The 19024-nt window shown below is 37.4% G+C and overlaps 1 long non-coding RNA gene across 1 annotated transcript; it reads right to left on the reverse strand.

Annotated features, from left to right (window-relative positions):
• Positions 1–209: 209 nt before the first annotated feature.
• On the reverse strand, positions 210–18793 carry LOC117337010. Its single transcript, XR_004534738.1, has 2 exons — positions 18052–18793; positions 210–4215 (listed from the first exon to the last, which is right to left on the reverse strand). It is a non-coding gene; the product is annotated as an uncharacterized LOC117337010 (long non-coding RNA).
• Between the last annotated feature and the right edge of the window lie 231 nt (positions 18794–19024).

A 19024-nucleotide genomic window follows, 5' to 3' on the forward strand; every position in this document is an offset into this window, starting at 1 on the left:
TTCAGATATACATCTTAGGAAGCCGGCCATAATAATATTATCACTGACTGCCTCGTGCTGTCTTGGTTGTGTCTCCGAATGTTGTCCAGTGACCTAGCCAGCAGCTACTACAAGGATACCCCGCCTCAAACTGACATTAACAGGCATAAACTATAGTAGCTGATATTGAATGAAAACTATAACACAAAGAACAACAACAATAGTCAAAATATTAAAGATTTGGTAACAGTATTTTTATTTTCGGTCATTGCATCACATGGCGTATACATATACAGGTAGATACATTTTGTGCATACGGAGATGGTGGCGTACTGTGCTGACCCGACGATATCCTCAGGGGGTCGGGTTTCTTGTGCAGGAGGGTCGGGCCGGTGAGTACCACCCAACGGACGTATTTTGTTGCAGAATTGATTATTTTGCATAGGAATCATTATAAATTTAACCAGAAAATCTTAGCTCGTGTAGAACTGACACGTACGCATTAGTCATTAGAATGAAATTTGCTGATACAAAAAGTTTTCGCGATTTTTTAAGCATTGCCCTTAACTTTCTACCATAGCAATATTTGGTAAGCATTGTTAGTTTTAACAATAACTGATTTAGTTTTTATTATCTATATTACATACACACACCTACTAGTATAAGATTAGGATTAACCGCTTGTATGAGTATAGGTTGACACTAACACTGTACTAACTATTCACTTGTATACATGTTCCGACTAATACGCAATACATTTAAGTGGCTTCGCATTTTTGGAAAAATTCTTACCATTACTGTAAACGTACATATTTTTGCGGTAATCTTATTTTAGCGTTAATCTTATTTTATCATTTTTTTCGCGCTGGAAACATTCCGTTAATTAATATTGTGCGAATTGTAGTTTATCTCATTGATTTCTATGGCAACCATTGCTGTTGGGCTAATTCATCGTTCCGCTTATCTGTTTTAATACGAATTTGGGTGTGTCAAATTAAGTACGTTTGCAGTATTTTCTAATTAGTTTTATTTTCCCGCACGTAAATTGAAAATCTAGACAGATGAAATGGGGTTCTCGACCTAAATTTGAATTTAAAATAACAACGTTTCTGAAGTTTTTCACAAAAATTGATAAAATCACGGTTTCTGTATCTTTTCAAATATTATCTATAAACTAGCTAGATTCGAATATTGTAATATGGTAAGATTCATAAAAATGAAATGAAGAACTATGAATGTTTACTTGTCTCATGTTGGACATTCGAATCGGTAGACAGATATTTGTTTTCATCATAATTTCAGGCTTAATGGCACAAACAATATGCATCAATATTCTAGGTCAGGCACCTAAAATTTGGGACGGTCGGGTGTCAGTAAACAAACATACATATTTTCATAGCCTTAAAGGATATCTGGAGAACACTGCTGTACAGTCTTCGTAATTTTCTCATAGTTTAAGTTGAGTTATACACGTGAGAAATACAAAAAAAATTGCATTTTTATTACATATATGAAAAATTATCCATACAGCTAGCGAATACTATCAGTCTCCTTCAACTATGATGATATTGCAATTGATTCAAATCCGGAAAATGTTGAAGAAAATGTCAGCAATAAGTTGGTCAATTATCTTAAATTATTCCGTTAGAAAGTATTTTCTTAAATTTTTAAATGATTTTAAACCTGCTTTATTTCATTTGTAAAGAAATTAGTAACATTCAGATACCATTATTATTTTAAGCATTTCTCTATATAAGATTGTATGAACTGTGGTCAAGTAATCATTGAATTTAAACTACATCTTATACCTGTTTTCACATGATGTAAGTAAATTCAGCTGTTATAGATATCGTGTATCTCAAATGGTTGTCTCGTTTCAGTAGTTAATCCTCTACTTAAATCCACTACAAATTTGGTATAATAGCACTAAAAAATCCATATAATGCCGCTCAACACAATATCATGCCAATGAAACATAGATGTCACTAAATTGATTAAAAATACACAAATTCAACGTCACTTAAACCTATGTATTCCATAAATGATGCATTGATATAGAATACGATAAAGTACCACTAAAACCTCGATACAATGCCATTAAAATATCGACATAAAGCCACTAAAATATCGATATAATGCCACTTAAATATTGATATAATGACACTAATATATCGACATAATGCCAATTATATATCGATATAATTCCAATACAATTTTGACGTAATGCCACTAAAATATCGATACGATGCCACTAAAATATCGATATAATGCCACTAAAATATCGATATAATGCCACTAAAATATCGACGTAATGCCACTAAAATATCGACGTAATGCCACTAAAATATCGACGTAATGCACTCAAATATCGACGTAATGCCACTCAAATATCGATACATTGTCACTAAAATATCCACATAATGCCACTCAAATCTTGATATAACGCTACTAAAATATCGATACAATGCCATTGAGATATTGACATAATGACACTTAAAATATCGATATAAAGCTTTATATAACTCCACTTCAACCTAAACACAATGCCAATAACATATCGACATAATGCCACTTAATTTTCTCGGTATATTGCCATAAAAATCTCGATACATTGCCATTTAAACGCGATAAAATGATGCAAAACCTCGATATCTTGTCACTGAACATCGATCAAACATCACTTAAACCTTGATGTTACTGAATACTCCGTATAACGTCACTAAAGCTCGATATTTCAGCATTAATCATTAAAAACTCGAAACTTCTCAGCATCAATATAATGCCACTTTATCTTGATATCATGTTTTTGTGCTAGGCAATAGCTGCCACGTGCATTATATGGTATTTTTTGTAAAACTATTATGAAATACTCGTCTTTATCATAATACATTTGCCAACTCGCTTTACCGCAGATAAATGTATATCTATTTTCAAATGTTTTTTTTTCTTTTCTTCTGACAAAGGCTTGAACGTAATGGCAGTATAACAAGGTTTAAATACCTTATAAAACCTTTATTGTGGCACCAGGACAACGCCATGCTACAGGCATTCTTTATAAAATACTACAACATTAAAAAAATCAATTTTACCGTCAACAAGAACGAAGTCCGTATTTACCATAATGGGTATTGCAATATTACACATACAATGTACACAAGACTTTCTTATTTTCCATCATTTGTATACAAAAGTATAATCTATAGATTACTTTAACTATATTTTCTCTAAATTTGAATTACGTGTACGTTATTTATAACCACGGTATCTAAATTACTAATGATCCCACCTTGTACAATAAATGACGTCATGCAGTCGTGACTGACTCAATACAGACAAACTAAACGCATCAGCCAGACCCGAAACAGTGAAACTTCACAGCCTGTATGGAGCTTTGCTCTTCTTTCTTTATTCCAACGGAAATCCCAGAAGCAGAAAACATCACTTCCAGCGGTGGCGTGACGTCATGGGCAGATCGATGCGTTCGATAAGGAGCACGCTAGCTCATGGGATGATTGATAGTCATTGTACTTATGGCTGAAGTTTACACAATGTAGGTACACACTGCTGTTCGAACGCATCTGCTTGTCCTGTCAAAACTATTAAACCATATTGGACTGTCTATCGACGGAACAGCTTTCATAAAATATTACAGCGATATCGAAAACATGCCATAGTATATCAGTATTGCTAAGTTTACACGTATACGAGGTATGCAAAAGCTTGATTACCTACTAAACTACATATTATATGACACTAAATTATCTAATTAAGTACATATTTACATATACACAATCCGTAAATGTCACCAATCTGTCGCATCCGAAATAATAAGTTATAAAAAGGAATATATTAAATTTCATCAGGAATGACAATCAACTAATCATGTCACGTGACCTTTGCGACATTGCTGAGAATTTCATAGGAACAGGAATGATTATTTGTAGTAAAAAATGATAATAATTTTCGGTACAAATTATCAGTGGACGAGTATTACTTATGTCGTTCATAGTTTGCTGAGAACTAGATATCATGTACATTGAATATCCCACGGTCGCTTCAAGTTTTTTTCTGAAGAAACACATACACGCATGATGTTCCTCCTCGAACGCGCCCACACGCGCGTGACGTCACTACAATACCACACACTTGCGAGTCTCAGTCCAGGGATTTTTCTTCTTATCTGGAGTAACAACTAGACCGTCCTCCGGTGTATTCTCTTCAATGAAGGCTTGTAACCTAAAAAACAATAAGCAAATCAAAATGTTATTTAGATATGATTTTGTCTAAAACAACTACACGGCCGGTTCACGTTGTATCAGGTTAATAGGGGAAATTAATTTTAAAAAGGCGATACAAATGCCGACATGTATGTTTAAAACATGTGCTCTGTTTCTTCTACCAAACAACATCAAAACAAGCAATAAAAAAAAAAAAAAAAAAAAAAAGGCTGAAGGTTATATTTTGTAGGGACGAAAGCCATCTTGAAATCTCGCGTGGAGTTCAATTGCGTTCCATTGTATAAGACCGTATCGATTCGTTAGAAGAGGTGCGAACTCGGTTTAGAAACAAACGAAGCGAATTCATTAAACAGCACGTGTACAGGTACATGTAGTGAAGGGGTTAACGATTCTAACAGTCACATTGCACTTTTTTATGAAACGCACATCGTCGAAGAATAACGTTGAAATATATGCAATATCTGTAGCGCATGAAACTCTAAAAACGGTCAACACCCAAACACATGGCACGTGCTTGCACCAATACAGATACTTTTTTAATTGGTGAATCGATATCAAATACACTCAGAAAATGTGTTTGTCAAACTGTCATGAGAGTAAAACTAAACAAGAAATGTTTTGTAAAATTAGTTGGTCGGGGAAGAGTATATAGTAGTAACACATATTTCATCTAGGGAACCGGGGTTCGATTTCCAATCGAAAGGTATAGGGTTAATACCCGATCACGTGGGTTTCGGGTACTCCGGTTTCCTCTCACAGTAGGACCCTTGCGCGATCTTCCGAGGCAGCTAGAGAGATTAATATAAGTTTATATAACTTAAGTTGCTTCGCAATATTAATTGAATTAAATAAAGTTAGAGTTTCCTGTAAAATGACAAAGCAATGAGTAGATAAAACTCAAAGTAACATTTAAAACGTTGTAAAAAAAGACAAATTACAAAAAATGTACATCAGTAACGAACTAAAAAAAAATCAGTTATAGTCGAAGTTCGAACGCGCCTCATTGTTCTAGACTGATATCGACAGGGTATCTTTGGCATGGTGCTATCTAAGACACATTCGAACGCGCCGCCTCCTATATAGAGTCTAAGACAGGTCAATGGTCTCCATTTATGGGAACGCGAGTCAATACAGATACATTGAACAGGAAATTAAGGAGCATATTGCTAACATAACGAGACAACTCGTCCCAAGTGACTGCCCCCAGCCCTAACTCTGATATAAGTGTCCGCCATCAGACACAAGCTATGATTGGTCTACACATTAATGGAAGGAGCTTGTAGACAATTACTGCAGCACATGTCAGCTCTCGGGGGACCTTGATGCTTTGTTGGTAAACCTCTTAATGTATACACTGTTTACTGAACAGTGTAAAACTGGAAAAAAACATGACAAGATCCTAATTACATACCTATAATAGCTACTGCAAAACCTCGATACAATGCCACTCGTTCACAAATACGCTCAGTAAGGCATTGAATAATATGATTATGTTCCTCGTTTATTTTACGTCAAGACTCGATATAATGTCCCTCTTTATCCAAAGTATGGTCTTGATGTAATACGTACAGCCCAGTTTCCTAAATAACATCTAAATATAATGATTAATGTGTTAATATGATATGATATATGATAATGTTTATTAACTGCAAACTTTCTATATACAGCGTAATTCAATTCAATGCATATGATATATTTTAACAAAAAGGACTACTTTTGATCTGAAAACACATGCTAGGATTTTTTCTGTAACTTTAAAATTATATAACTATTGCATATGTGGACACGTACATTGTAATGTTCCGTCGATATTTATGGGTTAATAGAGAATTGGTGATATAGGCCTCGCAGGAGAGCTAGATATAGGCCTCACAGGAGAGCTAGATATAGGCCTCAAAGGAAAGCTAGATATAGGTCTCACAGGTGAGCTTGATATAGGTCTCACAGGTGAGCTTGATATAGGTCTCACATGAGAGCTTGATATAGGTCTCACAGGAGAGCGTGATATAGGTCTCACAGGAGATCTTGATATAGGTCTCACAGGAGAGCTTGATATAGGTCTCACAGGAGATCTTGATATAGGTCTCACAGAAGAGCTTGATATAGGTCTCACAGGAGATCTTGATATAAGCCTCACAGGAGAGCTTGATATAGGTCTCACAGGAGAGCGTGATATAGGTCTCACAGGAGATCTTGATATAGGTCTCACAGGAGAGCTTGATATAGGTCTCACAGGAGAGCTAGCTATTGGTCTCACAGGAGAGCTTGATAGAGGTCTCACAGGAGAGCTAGCTATTGGTCTCACAGGAGAGCTTGATATAGGTCTCACATGAGAGGTAGATATAGGCCTTAAGGGAGAGCTTGGTATAGGTCTCACAGGAGAGCTAGATATAGGTATCACAGGAGAGCTAGATATAGGTCTCACAGGAGAGCTTGATATAGGTCTCACAGGAGAGGTAGATACAGGTATCACAGGAGAGCTAGATATAGGTCTCACATGAGAGCTAGATATAGGTCTCACAGGAGATCTTGATATAGGCCTCACAGGAGATCTTGATATAGGTCTCACAGGAGAGCTTGATATAGGTCTCACAGGAGATCTTGATATAGGTCTCACAGAAGAGCTTGATATAGGTCTCACAGGAGATCTTGATATAGGTCTCACATGAGAGCTAGATATAGGTCTCACAGGGGAGCTAGATATAGGCGAGATGGATATAGGTCTCACAGGAGAGCTAGATATATGTCTCACAGGAGAGGTAGATATAGGTCTGACAGGGGGGTAGATATAGGTCTCACAGGAGAGCTAGATATATGTCTCACAGGAGAACTAGATATAGGTCTCACAGGAGAGCTAGATATAGGTCTCACAGGGGAGCTAGATATAGGTCTCACAGGAGAGCTAGATATAGGCCTCACAGGAGAGCTAGATATAGGCATTACTTTATACAAGAAGTATCATAAGACGTTTACGATAAGGTAAGCTAGCTATAAAGGCTATATATCGATGTTTTACTTGAATCAGAATTACCATGGCTATTCGTTCACACTTACGCCTGGCAATAATTGTTTCATGGAATTAGATATTTCAAAGCTAGCTACATAATTAAAATAGATTGGGTTTGAAATCAACTTTGCTTACAATTTACCGCTGTTCGTTTGGCCATCTCCGAACCCGGTCGATGGCAGCCATTTGCCCGCGATTGGCCAAAACGGTTCTTGGTGTGGTTGGTCACTCAGTCCATCGATTTTACCAAGTCTAGATTAATGTCCGTGCTCTGCCCCAGCTATAGCTTTCTGCCCTGGGAATTCGAAACTTAACTGAACCTTTTATATTGTGTTATGTCTCAGAGAAGAACCAAAGTTCTCGCTTCTAGCACACCAAGGAAGCTATAGGGAATTCACAGTTGGTCAACAATCAAGTGCGCCCCTTTATATCAACTGTCAGATTTGGTTAGGTGTTCGATTAGAAACTCTCAAGCTAGTACCTCTGACGTCACGTTGGACGTGTCTTTTATATTTAGAGTTAACCAGTCGCACGTGCTTCTACATCTCGCCTTACTTAGAACAGAGAGATGAATAGGTCTCTGAAATACTCTGTGAATAATTCCTAAATAAAAGTCGACCGCTTCCCAATAAATCAATGTCGGATCTTCTCTTGCTATTTGTAAACACTGCTTGTGAAATTCATTTCCTATAGTAAGAAGAAAAGATCATGGATATTCAAGTTCCCAACGGTTTAACTTAAAATCTTGAAGTCTGCGAATGGCGTATACGTGGAGAGGGGTTTTGGCGCCCGGACACAAAATCTCTGTAAAGCTAGATTGCCCAGGAAGCATGGCAACACACCGATCGGATTCTGGTATTGATTTCGTCAGAGAATAACACGTAGCTATCTGTTTGTAGGACTTATGTCCTATTTGAAAATAAATGAAACAAATTCATCATCCTTATTTCATATCTGTTCACACGAGAGAGAGAATCAACCGGTTCTCGTCAATCTGTTGGTATCGATCTCTCGAGTAACATTTTAAAACACCTTACACTAACATTTTTGGATACACTTGGTTAGCGTTGCTTAGCAACACAGACGCTATCGTATTTCGATCAAATCATATGCTTTAGATATTGTAGTTTGTTGTATTGATTGATGGAATACGTCACTGTTTTCCCCGTGAGGTGACCTCCAAATCTCTTACCTAAAACAATAAGCAGTTTGTATGTTACACCTATTGTGAACAACGTGAAATTTTATTCAACAACATTTCTCCATATTGTAATATCACAATCAATGTTGTTCTTTGTGGTTCTCCAAACCTGTCAGACGAGCAAAACGGATATATTTTTAAATCCGTACAGACCTATATTAAAAATAGTAATCGGTTCTAGGGTCACTTAAAAATAATTCACTTCAATAGACCCCCCCCCCCCCCCCCCCCCCCCCTTTTTTTTTTTTTGTTTGTTATTGTTTTCTTCTTCCTGGCTTTACAGCTCTCTTTTTCTTAACAAATATCTAACTCTAGAAAACTTAATTGGTGATAGTGTATATTATTGTAGATATGTTATAGATATACATGTACAATGTATTTTGGGAGAAGGCGTTTCTAAATTGAGATAACTTGTGCCTTATCCTTGTTGTTATATTGAACATTAAAAATATGGTTAAATCAACCTATTGTCTAGTGCTTTTAGGGTCCCTTTACATAAACCTAAAACATTGTATATCAAAACTTACACTTTTTTGTCTGGGAGCCTTCTACATAAAACAACATGCATGAGGGACGTATTGAATACATCACGTATTTGAGTAGAACATACTATTACTTACTATTATCCCAATACATACGGGTGACATAGTCATTTGATATCGCTTAAAAAGTTTTAAAACTGAATTGTTTATAATACTTGTATCACTAAATCTCTCCCAGAATGTGTTTATAAAACATTATTTTGAAGGAAACAGAGAGCTTATTGTTATCAGTTTCTGTGGAATTTTGCATGTTATAACACCAATTCAAAATTGGACACATTTTGAATAAAGGATTTGATTATGTTTACTTTTACGTCCGTATGTAGACTATGAGGAAAGGTGACATCACCCTTTAAAATAATTAGGATTGTCATATGAGAATAAATTGTATAAGGACACTAATAAGTATATCCTATAAATTGGAGTCCCTTTGTTCCCCACTCATTACAATGTGTGAGCATACCCCCCCCCCCCCCCCCCCCCCCCCCCCCCCCCCATTCCCGTACTAATTGTTTACGGGTCCCTCAGATCATATTTGTCTTTCCCTCCATTATACGCTGTACCTATCTTAAAAGGGGTTCCCTCTTTAGTACAGCACGCACTCGCACTTAGTAGTTGGTGACTACTTCACTGAGCATCATACGAATGGCCCGTCACATGCCACCCAATAGTAAGTAGGGTAACGTGTCTTGCCAACGGACACAACTACGACAACACGGCGACAGACCATCCCGTTCTCAGCTTCTCGAGAAGTACAACCCGACACGGGTGGAGACCGTCGAACAACGCACCTCGGATCTTCACCTGCATGAGGTCACAAGACCGGCGTATAACCGACTGAGCTACATGGAGTAGTTCATTTCTTCCAACTTAGGAAGAAAAGTTCCAGTTAGTTTAATTGTATGGTTTTCGTCTAACATGGAGTTGCTTTGACACTTATTAGAACTTATAGAATTAAACTTACAAAAGATGCGAAATCAATACATTTACAAGTTTTCACGAAAGAAATATATTAAGTATGGGTTTCATGAGGGAGTCATACTGTATTCACTACATATTGCACGGCGAAATATAATTGATATAAGTTTCTAAAATGAAATATAGGTTTCAGGAAATAAATATATTCTGAATCACTGAAACATTCACGAGTGAAATATATCCACTATAAGTTTCACTAGGGAAATGCTATTTAAAAAATATTCAAGATAGAGTTTACGAAAGAGATATATTTCACTTAAGGTTTCACACGTGAAATAAATTCAAGAAACGTTTCACCAGAGAAATAGATCATCGCTAGGTTTCAGGAAGCAAATATATTCATTTGAAATTTCACGAAAAAGAAATGCTCTATATGTTTTAGAGGGCAATATATTCGCTATAGGTTGCACGGGCAAAATTATATGTTTCGAAAGAGAAATATATTTGCTATCTATTTCATGTGAGAATATATTCGTTATACATGTAGATTAAAAAAAAACAAAAAAACAAAAACGAAAACAAACAATAAAAAAACATTACAAGTTTCGCGAGGGAATATATTCTTATACATATAACGAATAAAATACAACTGTACACTGACACGCTGTATATTCACTTAAAGTTTCACGAAAGAAAAATATTCACAATAGCCCTAGGTGTAACGAAAACCACATTTACTTAGAGGAATATATTCGCTTTATCTTTCGAAAGAGAAATGTATTCACTATATGTTTAAGGAGGGAAATGATTTCACGATATACATTACAAGTTTCTTCTTCCACAAAAACAACACGGCTACACTACGTACCTAACATCTGAAGTCACCCGTGCACTGAACCAATACTGCATGTATTGTCAGTGCACTCAGAGTTCATACTGGATATAAAAAAGTGATTAACTGAGTGTAACTTTGGGGCATTTGTGGTCAAGGCCTACGGGCATCACGCGGAAAACACATAGTAATGCTGATGGGATAGTCCGCATGGGATTCCTGATTAGCTGTCGATGATGAACGAGAATGGAAACATGTATAAACGCTTCAATAAGGGAGACAAATATTGCTTCATTTCCACAAGGGGGAGCATTAAAGACGACCCAGCCCAGCCAATCACCCTGTCTAATCCCATAAAAATATTTAATCTAACTCGAGCACGTGCTGGAAGCGCCGGATGGCCTGCTTACATTGTAGTATATCATGCTTGACAGAATACCTCGATCAGTGTCAGGCTTTAACAAACACTTTTAAGTATTGAAAGAACCAATATTTAAACTGTAAATTGGTCAATGTTTGCTATTACGCGAAAAGAGTACAGTGCATATATATAATAATAATAATACTCTGCGTTGTGTCAATGGTAAAAACCACATACGGGCGTTTCCGAATGGCCTGTTCCGAATATTGAGGGATTCGACTCGTTTTAATTTTGCTTGGCCACATGCACTGCGCTCACCAAAATCTTGATATAACGCCATTGCCCCTGTATTTTTCAAGTAAAACTTCCCTTCGATAGGATGGCCGTCTTTTTACACGGTAAAACCTCGATATAATGCCCGATGTTTGTTCACTCTACAGTAAAACCCTATTGTTATGGCCATATTGTTTCATTTAATATAAAAACCTCATTATAATTTTCCTCGTTTTTCACTACAGCGAAATCTCGATATAGGGTCACTCAATCCACTGACATCGCTTAAACATGTATATAATTATAAATTACCGAACACTTAATTAAATGTACCATTTCTATCGTATTTAAACTTTTTGTTTGTATTGTCTCGACAAACAAATATCGACAAACACATGGTATATACTATCAATATTTGACCGAGAAAATGGCGTGGCATGGATTTATTGCGACATATACGGCAGGGGATATTAATGATGTTTGGCAGGGTTTGATTAAAGATGTTTACGGTAGAACTTTAAGTATATTGTTTGTGGCAGTTTTTGTATTGTCCCGTGTTGGAGAATGAAGGGTCGAAATTGTTCTAGCACGCCTGATTCAATGACTAGGAAATCCGGATCAATACTCATCCCGGAATCGACAAGGGTAGACCACTGACCGTTGTTAACAGGACAATTCCGGACATTCCTGGACACAATCTGGTTTAGGTCGACATAAATTGAACCATGCAAGTCTATGGTACACTGTACAAACACGCCCTGGCCTATTTAGTGTAATGGAATGTGCCATAAATATTGTATACGGATACAGATCTATAGCGCCACCTAGCATATGGAGCGACAACTCTTGAAAGATATTGCCCTTTTGTGCATGTGTGTTAATCTTTGGAATACAGTTTTGCCTAGTCCCGGAGAAAAATTCTTCGTTAACGAGGAAGAATGACCACAAAGATTGTTTGGTTTTCTTGTTTTGTTAAATGTCCATAATCAAATGCGTAATACACTGTGTAATTGGTAATAATCGCGGACGAGTTAATTTTGCGAAATTCGCGGTCAATAAACATGGCGGGAAAATAAATACCCAGCGAATACTTATTCAATTACACAGAGGCATATATGCGTTTGCTGCAGAATATCTACAAAGGCGTTGTTGCAAGAAATGTAATTCCCGAGTACTAGGTCCGACTTGGACAACCGCGAAACATTATAAGCCTGTGAATTTTAACATCTGCGCAGTAAACTACCACCACGACACGAATGCCTTTACGAGCTACGTTGTAATGAGTTGGAGATTTATGTTGTGCTAGTCAATGACCGACCGGTCAGATATATAGCTGATAACCCTGTTTTTTAGAGAATAGAAAATGGCCAAATATATAGACACAACAGAAAAAAAAATAAATAAAAAATTAGAGACAGGGTATAAAAGCATATTTGTACGTGCATTTGATTTACATGTATTTTCATTGTTTTTAATACTGTTCATGCATGCGCAAACAATGATTATTATATGATAACAAAACATAAGGTTTGAGCCCTTGGGACTTGCACTGAACCCTGAAGGACAAATATGTTATCAACGCGACGTTTTTCATCATGGCGGGGCTGGATTTTCCCCAAATGACAACAGAGATTGTATTAGGTAATTAAGACATATGCTACAGTTCCCGAGACCTTGATTAAAATATGATTCATGGCACTGAACCCTGAAGGACAAGTATCTTCAGTTTTCCATATGTCATGGGAAGGTTGACCTGAAATGACTTCGAGGTGAACTGGCGCCGTTTGTCATTATCGCTACACCAAATCGACCTCTCTCCAAACTCCCAGACTAGGCCCGCCATCCTATATACAATCGTGCCACCGATTCTCGTAAATTCTTCAACCCACGGTATTCCTCTTATTGTGTTTAGGGCGATCTTGTTTCATATGGTATCGCTTACCATAAATACTTCTTCTTGTTCGATATTCAAGGTGGAGGTTTGTATTAAATGGATGTTTCCAGATCAATAAAAAAATATTAGCCGTGATAGAAAGCTATCTTTTCAGTAATTAGAGATGTAATACCTTTCGTATCATGTATATTTTATTAAACCAGGGCTTCATTTTCAATTTCCCGTACAAACGTCCTTCAAAATAGCTTTATGTATATGCAAAAATGTAACCCGAAAATGATGGCAGTCTATCAAGGTGCTGCTGCATTGTTTAATTGTTTACGCGTTTGGAGTTTGTTTTCATTTTAAAGCATACGTCGTTAATGACTTGTTCGGATGATAATTCAAGCAACAGAAACGTCAATCAAAAACACATTAAATGTTGGCAACTTACGTAACTCACAGGGGCTCGGCACCATTCTCTGTCCACGGTTAAAACTATATATTCAAACCGTTGGTCGGGATTTTGTGCCAACAGGCCAAGTCCCTGTGTCATAGAACTCGACAGATAATGTACCGAATCACACGAATGTATGACGTCACGCTGGATATCGGAAGAAATATGAGCGCAGTGACCTTGCATGGATCCAGGAATGTGTCGACTTGGATTGATTGTAATCAATTGAAGTGTCGTTGAGTCCAAAGAGCTTTACAAACCATACCTTACAATTGCTATTCACACCGTAAGCCTGATAAAACGTTCAGAAATGAAACTCAAGTCAGACATTTATCCATTTGATACGTGGAAACCAATAGTATGTATTAATTTTCCATCCGATAGAACCGCTACTCTTATTGGTTTGGTGTCTGCTAAAAATAGAGAAAGCTGATTCAGGTATTTACACAGGAATTTCATTTCCATTGTATTTCTTGCGTTAGATTTGCATATGACCTTGCCTGAAGCACCGCTTACAACATTGGTTAGGGCATAGCGTTTTGATTCTTTAAACTGTTCAATACTCACATCAATATGTCACTGTGTTTCAATCTTTAGTTTAGCGGAAGAATATAGCACCGTTCATGCGGATTTTGTCAAATCAAATTCAAGGCCTTTTCAATGCTTTTTCAATGTCTTAATTAAATATTCAAGGCCCATTTTACCCGTCATCTAAGTCATCTTGAGAGGGAACAAGAGAACAAAAAGGAAACTTATAACTATCCACCTTGATAAAAATACAACTTGACATGGAACATAATAATGTAATTATTAACGTCTGTAGGGGAGGCGACATGGACGAAGTGGAATCCAAATGATCAGTGGCCAGGGTTTCACTTATCCTATAATGAAACCTTAATATTCAATGCTTTTTCAAGGCTGTCAACAAATTTTCAAGGCTTTTCAAGGCCCGAGGTGAAATTCAAGGCTTTTCAAGGCCCAAGGTGAAATTCAAGACTTTCTCAAGGCCCGTGCTAACCCTGTATAGTATAAGCCGCATCTGTATTGTGTCCTCACGTAGAATATACAATTTATATATATATAGAGAGAGCAGAGTCAGAACTGTCCCAGGTGAATCAATTCTATAAAATCTAATGGATTTCATAATGGTAGATCTCGTAAATTTCAGACTATTATCTCAAGTGAATTTGTATTAAGGAGTCCGGTCCCGTAAATCAGACATGTCTAGCTACTCTGTCCGTCAGACAAGTTAATAAAGTGTGCTTATGAACCATTTAAAGAGTTGTAAGCATTACTGGAAAGGCCAATACGATTGGGTAGTGTGATTGTGGGGTTTGTTAATCGGAAGGTATCTGATGTTTCATCGGCCTTTCGAAAATCTGATATTGTCCGAATAACATCAGAACTCCTGCCTGATAAAGATGTAGAAAGTCAAGCCGCCATATACATCAGATCAGCACTTTAGCGTACAAATGTATGAATACGGTCGTGTAGAAAGAAAACACAAACATATACAAACATCTGTTATTTTTCGACATACCTGACCATGCAGACATGTCACCACACATAAACAGGTCTGTCGTCTGAGTTTCCAAACTTTTCTCCGCCATATTTGTAATGTGAATCACGTGATTATAAGTCTCACAGGAGACTGTTTTCAGCGGAAGGTGGTCCCGTGTCACGCGAGATCTCTTGAGGTCACATGAACCCGGTAATTACAAATATGACTGAGAAATGTTTGGAGACTCAGATTTGTATTATATGTGATGGCATGTATGTCTGATTAGTCTGGTATGTCGAAAAATAATCGATGTGTTTTTCTATACATACGACGGTATTAAAATCATTCCACGACACCCACGACTGTTTTTTTGTGATTTGGCAATGTCATGGTGGGGGTTTGTGTGACTGGGTAGTGTGACTGTGGGGCTTGTGTGACTGGGCAGTGAAATTGTGGGGGTTGTGTGACTTGGTAGTGTGACTGTGGGGTTCATGTGACTCGGCAATGTGTTTTTGGGGGTTTGTGTGACTAGGCAGTGTGACTGTGGGGTTTGTGTGACTAGGCAGTGTGACTGTGGGGTTTGTGTGACTAGGCAGTGTGACTGTGGGGTTTGTATGACTAGGCAGTGTGACTGGATATGTCAACGTGCTTCTGACTGTGAAAACAATCAATGTGACTTGATAGTTAGACTGTGGTGTCTGTTTTCGTAACTGTGAGAGTGACCAATGTGACTTGGAAGTCTGTGAGTATGACCAATGCGACTGGCCAGTGTGACTGTGTGATTATATGGCCTTGTTGAGTAATATTATTAATGCCAATTCAAATATCTACACCTTGTTTGAGGAAGAGGTAGCATTCATTTCAAAATGAATCAATGATTGAAATTATAGCGTACTTTGTGATAAGCCTTTAAGCATGATTTAAAGCATTTTATCTCGCGCGAGTGTAATACAATAGTTTCCTATCTCATTCTGGCCTAGAAACGTGCTTAATGAACCGTTTTACCCCTGAGATTTGGAGTTTAAAATCACTCCGCGCTATGACGCCACTATCCCTCCCCGGGGCCCTGAACCTGTTTACCGCTTATAGTAATATCAATATGTTCACAGTCCCGTCATCTATATGTAAATTCCTATCAATTTAGGTTTGATGAAAACGACAGTTCTGAAGTTTACAGAAATGGCAATTGTTTACACGCGGATCAATACTGTACCGACTTGGGATGATACAGTTGTGTACAAATTCTTCGCTATAACAACAATCTGCGGTTTCAGATGATCCGATTAACGACAACATGATGGAATGACCGGTCTGTCCTGGATAACGAAGTGTTTTAGGCAGCTTGTATCTTCTGCTTAACGCTATCTGCTGTTCTCGATTAGAGATTGCGTGCGTTACAGGGTGTGGACAAGGTTTGATGTGAATGGACTTTGAGGAATGGGTGCGCGTGCGGTTTGGTACTGTAGAGCACGGTTATAGATAGGAAATAAAGGTTTTACAAAGAATACTTCGTGTGAAAAAAGGCGACAAGTGGCGGAAGAGTGCTGTTAAATATTTACATTTATGTATATGGATCTTGGGTCAACATTCGATTAAAATGTCACCTCGAATCAAGGTGTCATTGCTTACCGAATGACTATTCGTACAAAATATTCATATCTGTGTTACGAATACCATTAATACAAATTCTTCGTGTTTTGGAAAACAAATTAAAAAACAAAAACAAAACGCGGACGGCATAATCACAAACCATAAAGATCCTTAGTTCCAAATATACGTAATAACTAAATAAATAAATAAGCTAATGAAAATGTTATAACCTTGTCTTAAACTAAAGATGTAATAATAAAATATTTTATCCCGATATTAATATTTGTTTATAAGTCAGATACTGCAGCAAGAGACCAATGCCGACTTTTGTGGTAAAAATACGACGCAACAAAATTTGTATCCATGGATACGTTAACAGGTGTCATTTAGACATCCACAGGCAACAAAACTTATCAAGATATCAGTACACTTTTTATCAAATGACGTCACTCTTTTAATTCTGATAAGGATGAGAACCTTACTAAACCATTTAACCACGTGACGTTTCTTTTCTGACACACAATGAACCGAGTGTCTTTACACAGTGACGTCCCTATCAACCACTGAAAACGTATGCCAAGTGACGTCATCATTACCAAAGTAATACATATATATAATATATATAGCCTATCACGTTTCCACTTAAGGTATAAGATTGACACGTTATGAATTCACTTTTTGGATTCTACATAGGAACGCCATAGGCATTAATATGTCGAAAACCGCCATTTTTGTTAAGACATTCTGATCTCTCTGACTCTTTCATAACTTTCATACTGTATGACTTTTGTAATATACAGTAGTATTAAGTAAATCATTATGATATTTGAACACTGATATTTTTTATGTTTATATATTTTTTCGTAAGGTAAATAGCTGAAACAAGTACAAATTGCTTCAAACCCAATGTTTAGGTAAAAAATCTACCACTAGGTTTTTGGCGTATATATATCAAATTCAATGGTAAGGTAGAAAAGCTACCACTAGGTTTTTGGCAAATATCCATCAAACCCAATGTTTAGGTAGAAAAACTACCACTATGTTTTTGGCAAATATCCATCAAACCCAATGTTTAGGTAGAAAATGTACCACTAGGTTTTGCGAACATCCTTCAAACCCAATGGTAAGGTAGAAAATCTACCACTAGGTTTTGGCGAACATCCATCAAACCCAATGGTAAGGTAGAAAATCTACCACTAGGTTTTGGCGAATATCCAGTTCTGTGACATCATATCCTGTGATGTCATGATACACTCAACAGTGACGTCACTATACTTACTGCCTGATCGCCTCGGACACCTTCAGCCGTTCCACGTCACGGTGGAACTTGAGACTCTCCACCTGTATCTTAAGCTCGTCTCGATCCATTTCGGACAATATCGGATTTTCACTGTAACGTATAGCTCACGCCCTCAGATGACCAGCGCTGTCCAGAGAGATGACCAACGGACATTCGGCGCTACAACCCAAACATTACTATACACGGCTGCTTCCTGTCCTAAACCACTAGCAAGTATTGTCTGAAGATCAATCCACTCCCGTCAAACTTTATGAAGTGGTACAGCAAAAATATCGGTCCTCTGCCTCGCGATTGTTGGTAGGTCTTGTTCTATGTCTGTGCAGTCTGGTTTACGTTCAACAATAACATTGTTTCTTCGTCATACAATCAATGGGATAAAAGCCGATTCGGCTAGGTTCATACAATCACTCCCAACGAAAGCATTAGCTGTAAGTATGTGGAGCACGCAGGCTGTTCCCTGGCTAGGCGCTCCAAGCACGCTTCGTGTTGGCTCGGATTTTATCTGCACATTGACGCACATCAGCTTCGGAAAATTAAGCAAAGTTAGTAATTGGGAATGAAATCGTGATTTTGATACTTGCCGGGGAGAGAGTGACGATGGCTGAGGTGGGCTGGCACACTGTCGTGGTCGTATGGCTTGTCAGGTTTAGGTGGGGCGGGACCACCCATCTGCGCAATATCTTCTATTGATTTTACACACATTTTGCCCTTTCTGGTGATTTTATAGGTCATCTAATACAATCGAAGTAGTATTCTTCACAATAAAATTTTCCAATAGGATTTTCCTCTCATCGCTAGTATAGAGGCGGGTTGTTTACCTTTTTTGTTTGTTTTTAATTGTTTACATCAACACCTGTGTGATCAGTATACGGTCACTATTTCTACGCTGAGGATAATGTGCTCTGTCTGGAAAGTTCCACTTACGTTATCTTAATTAATGCCATAACTTCAT

Source organism: Pecten maximus, chromosome 1, assembly GCF_902652985.1.
Source record: "Pecten maximus chromosome 1, xPecMax1.1, whole genome shotgun sequence".
Classification (NCBI taxonomy): Eukaryota; Metazoa; Mollusca; class Bivalvia; order Pectinida; family Pectinidae; genus Pecten; species Pecten maximus.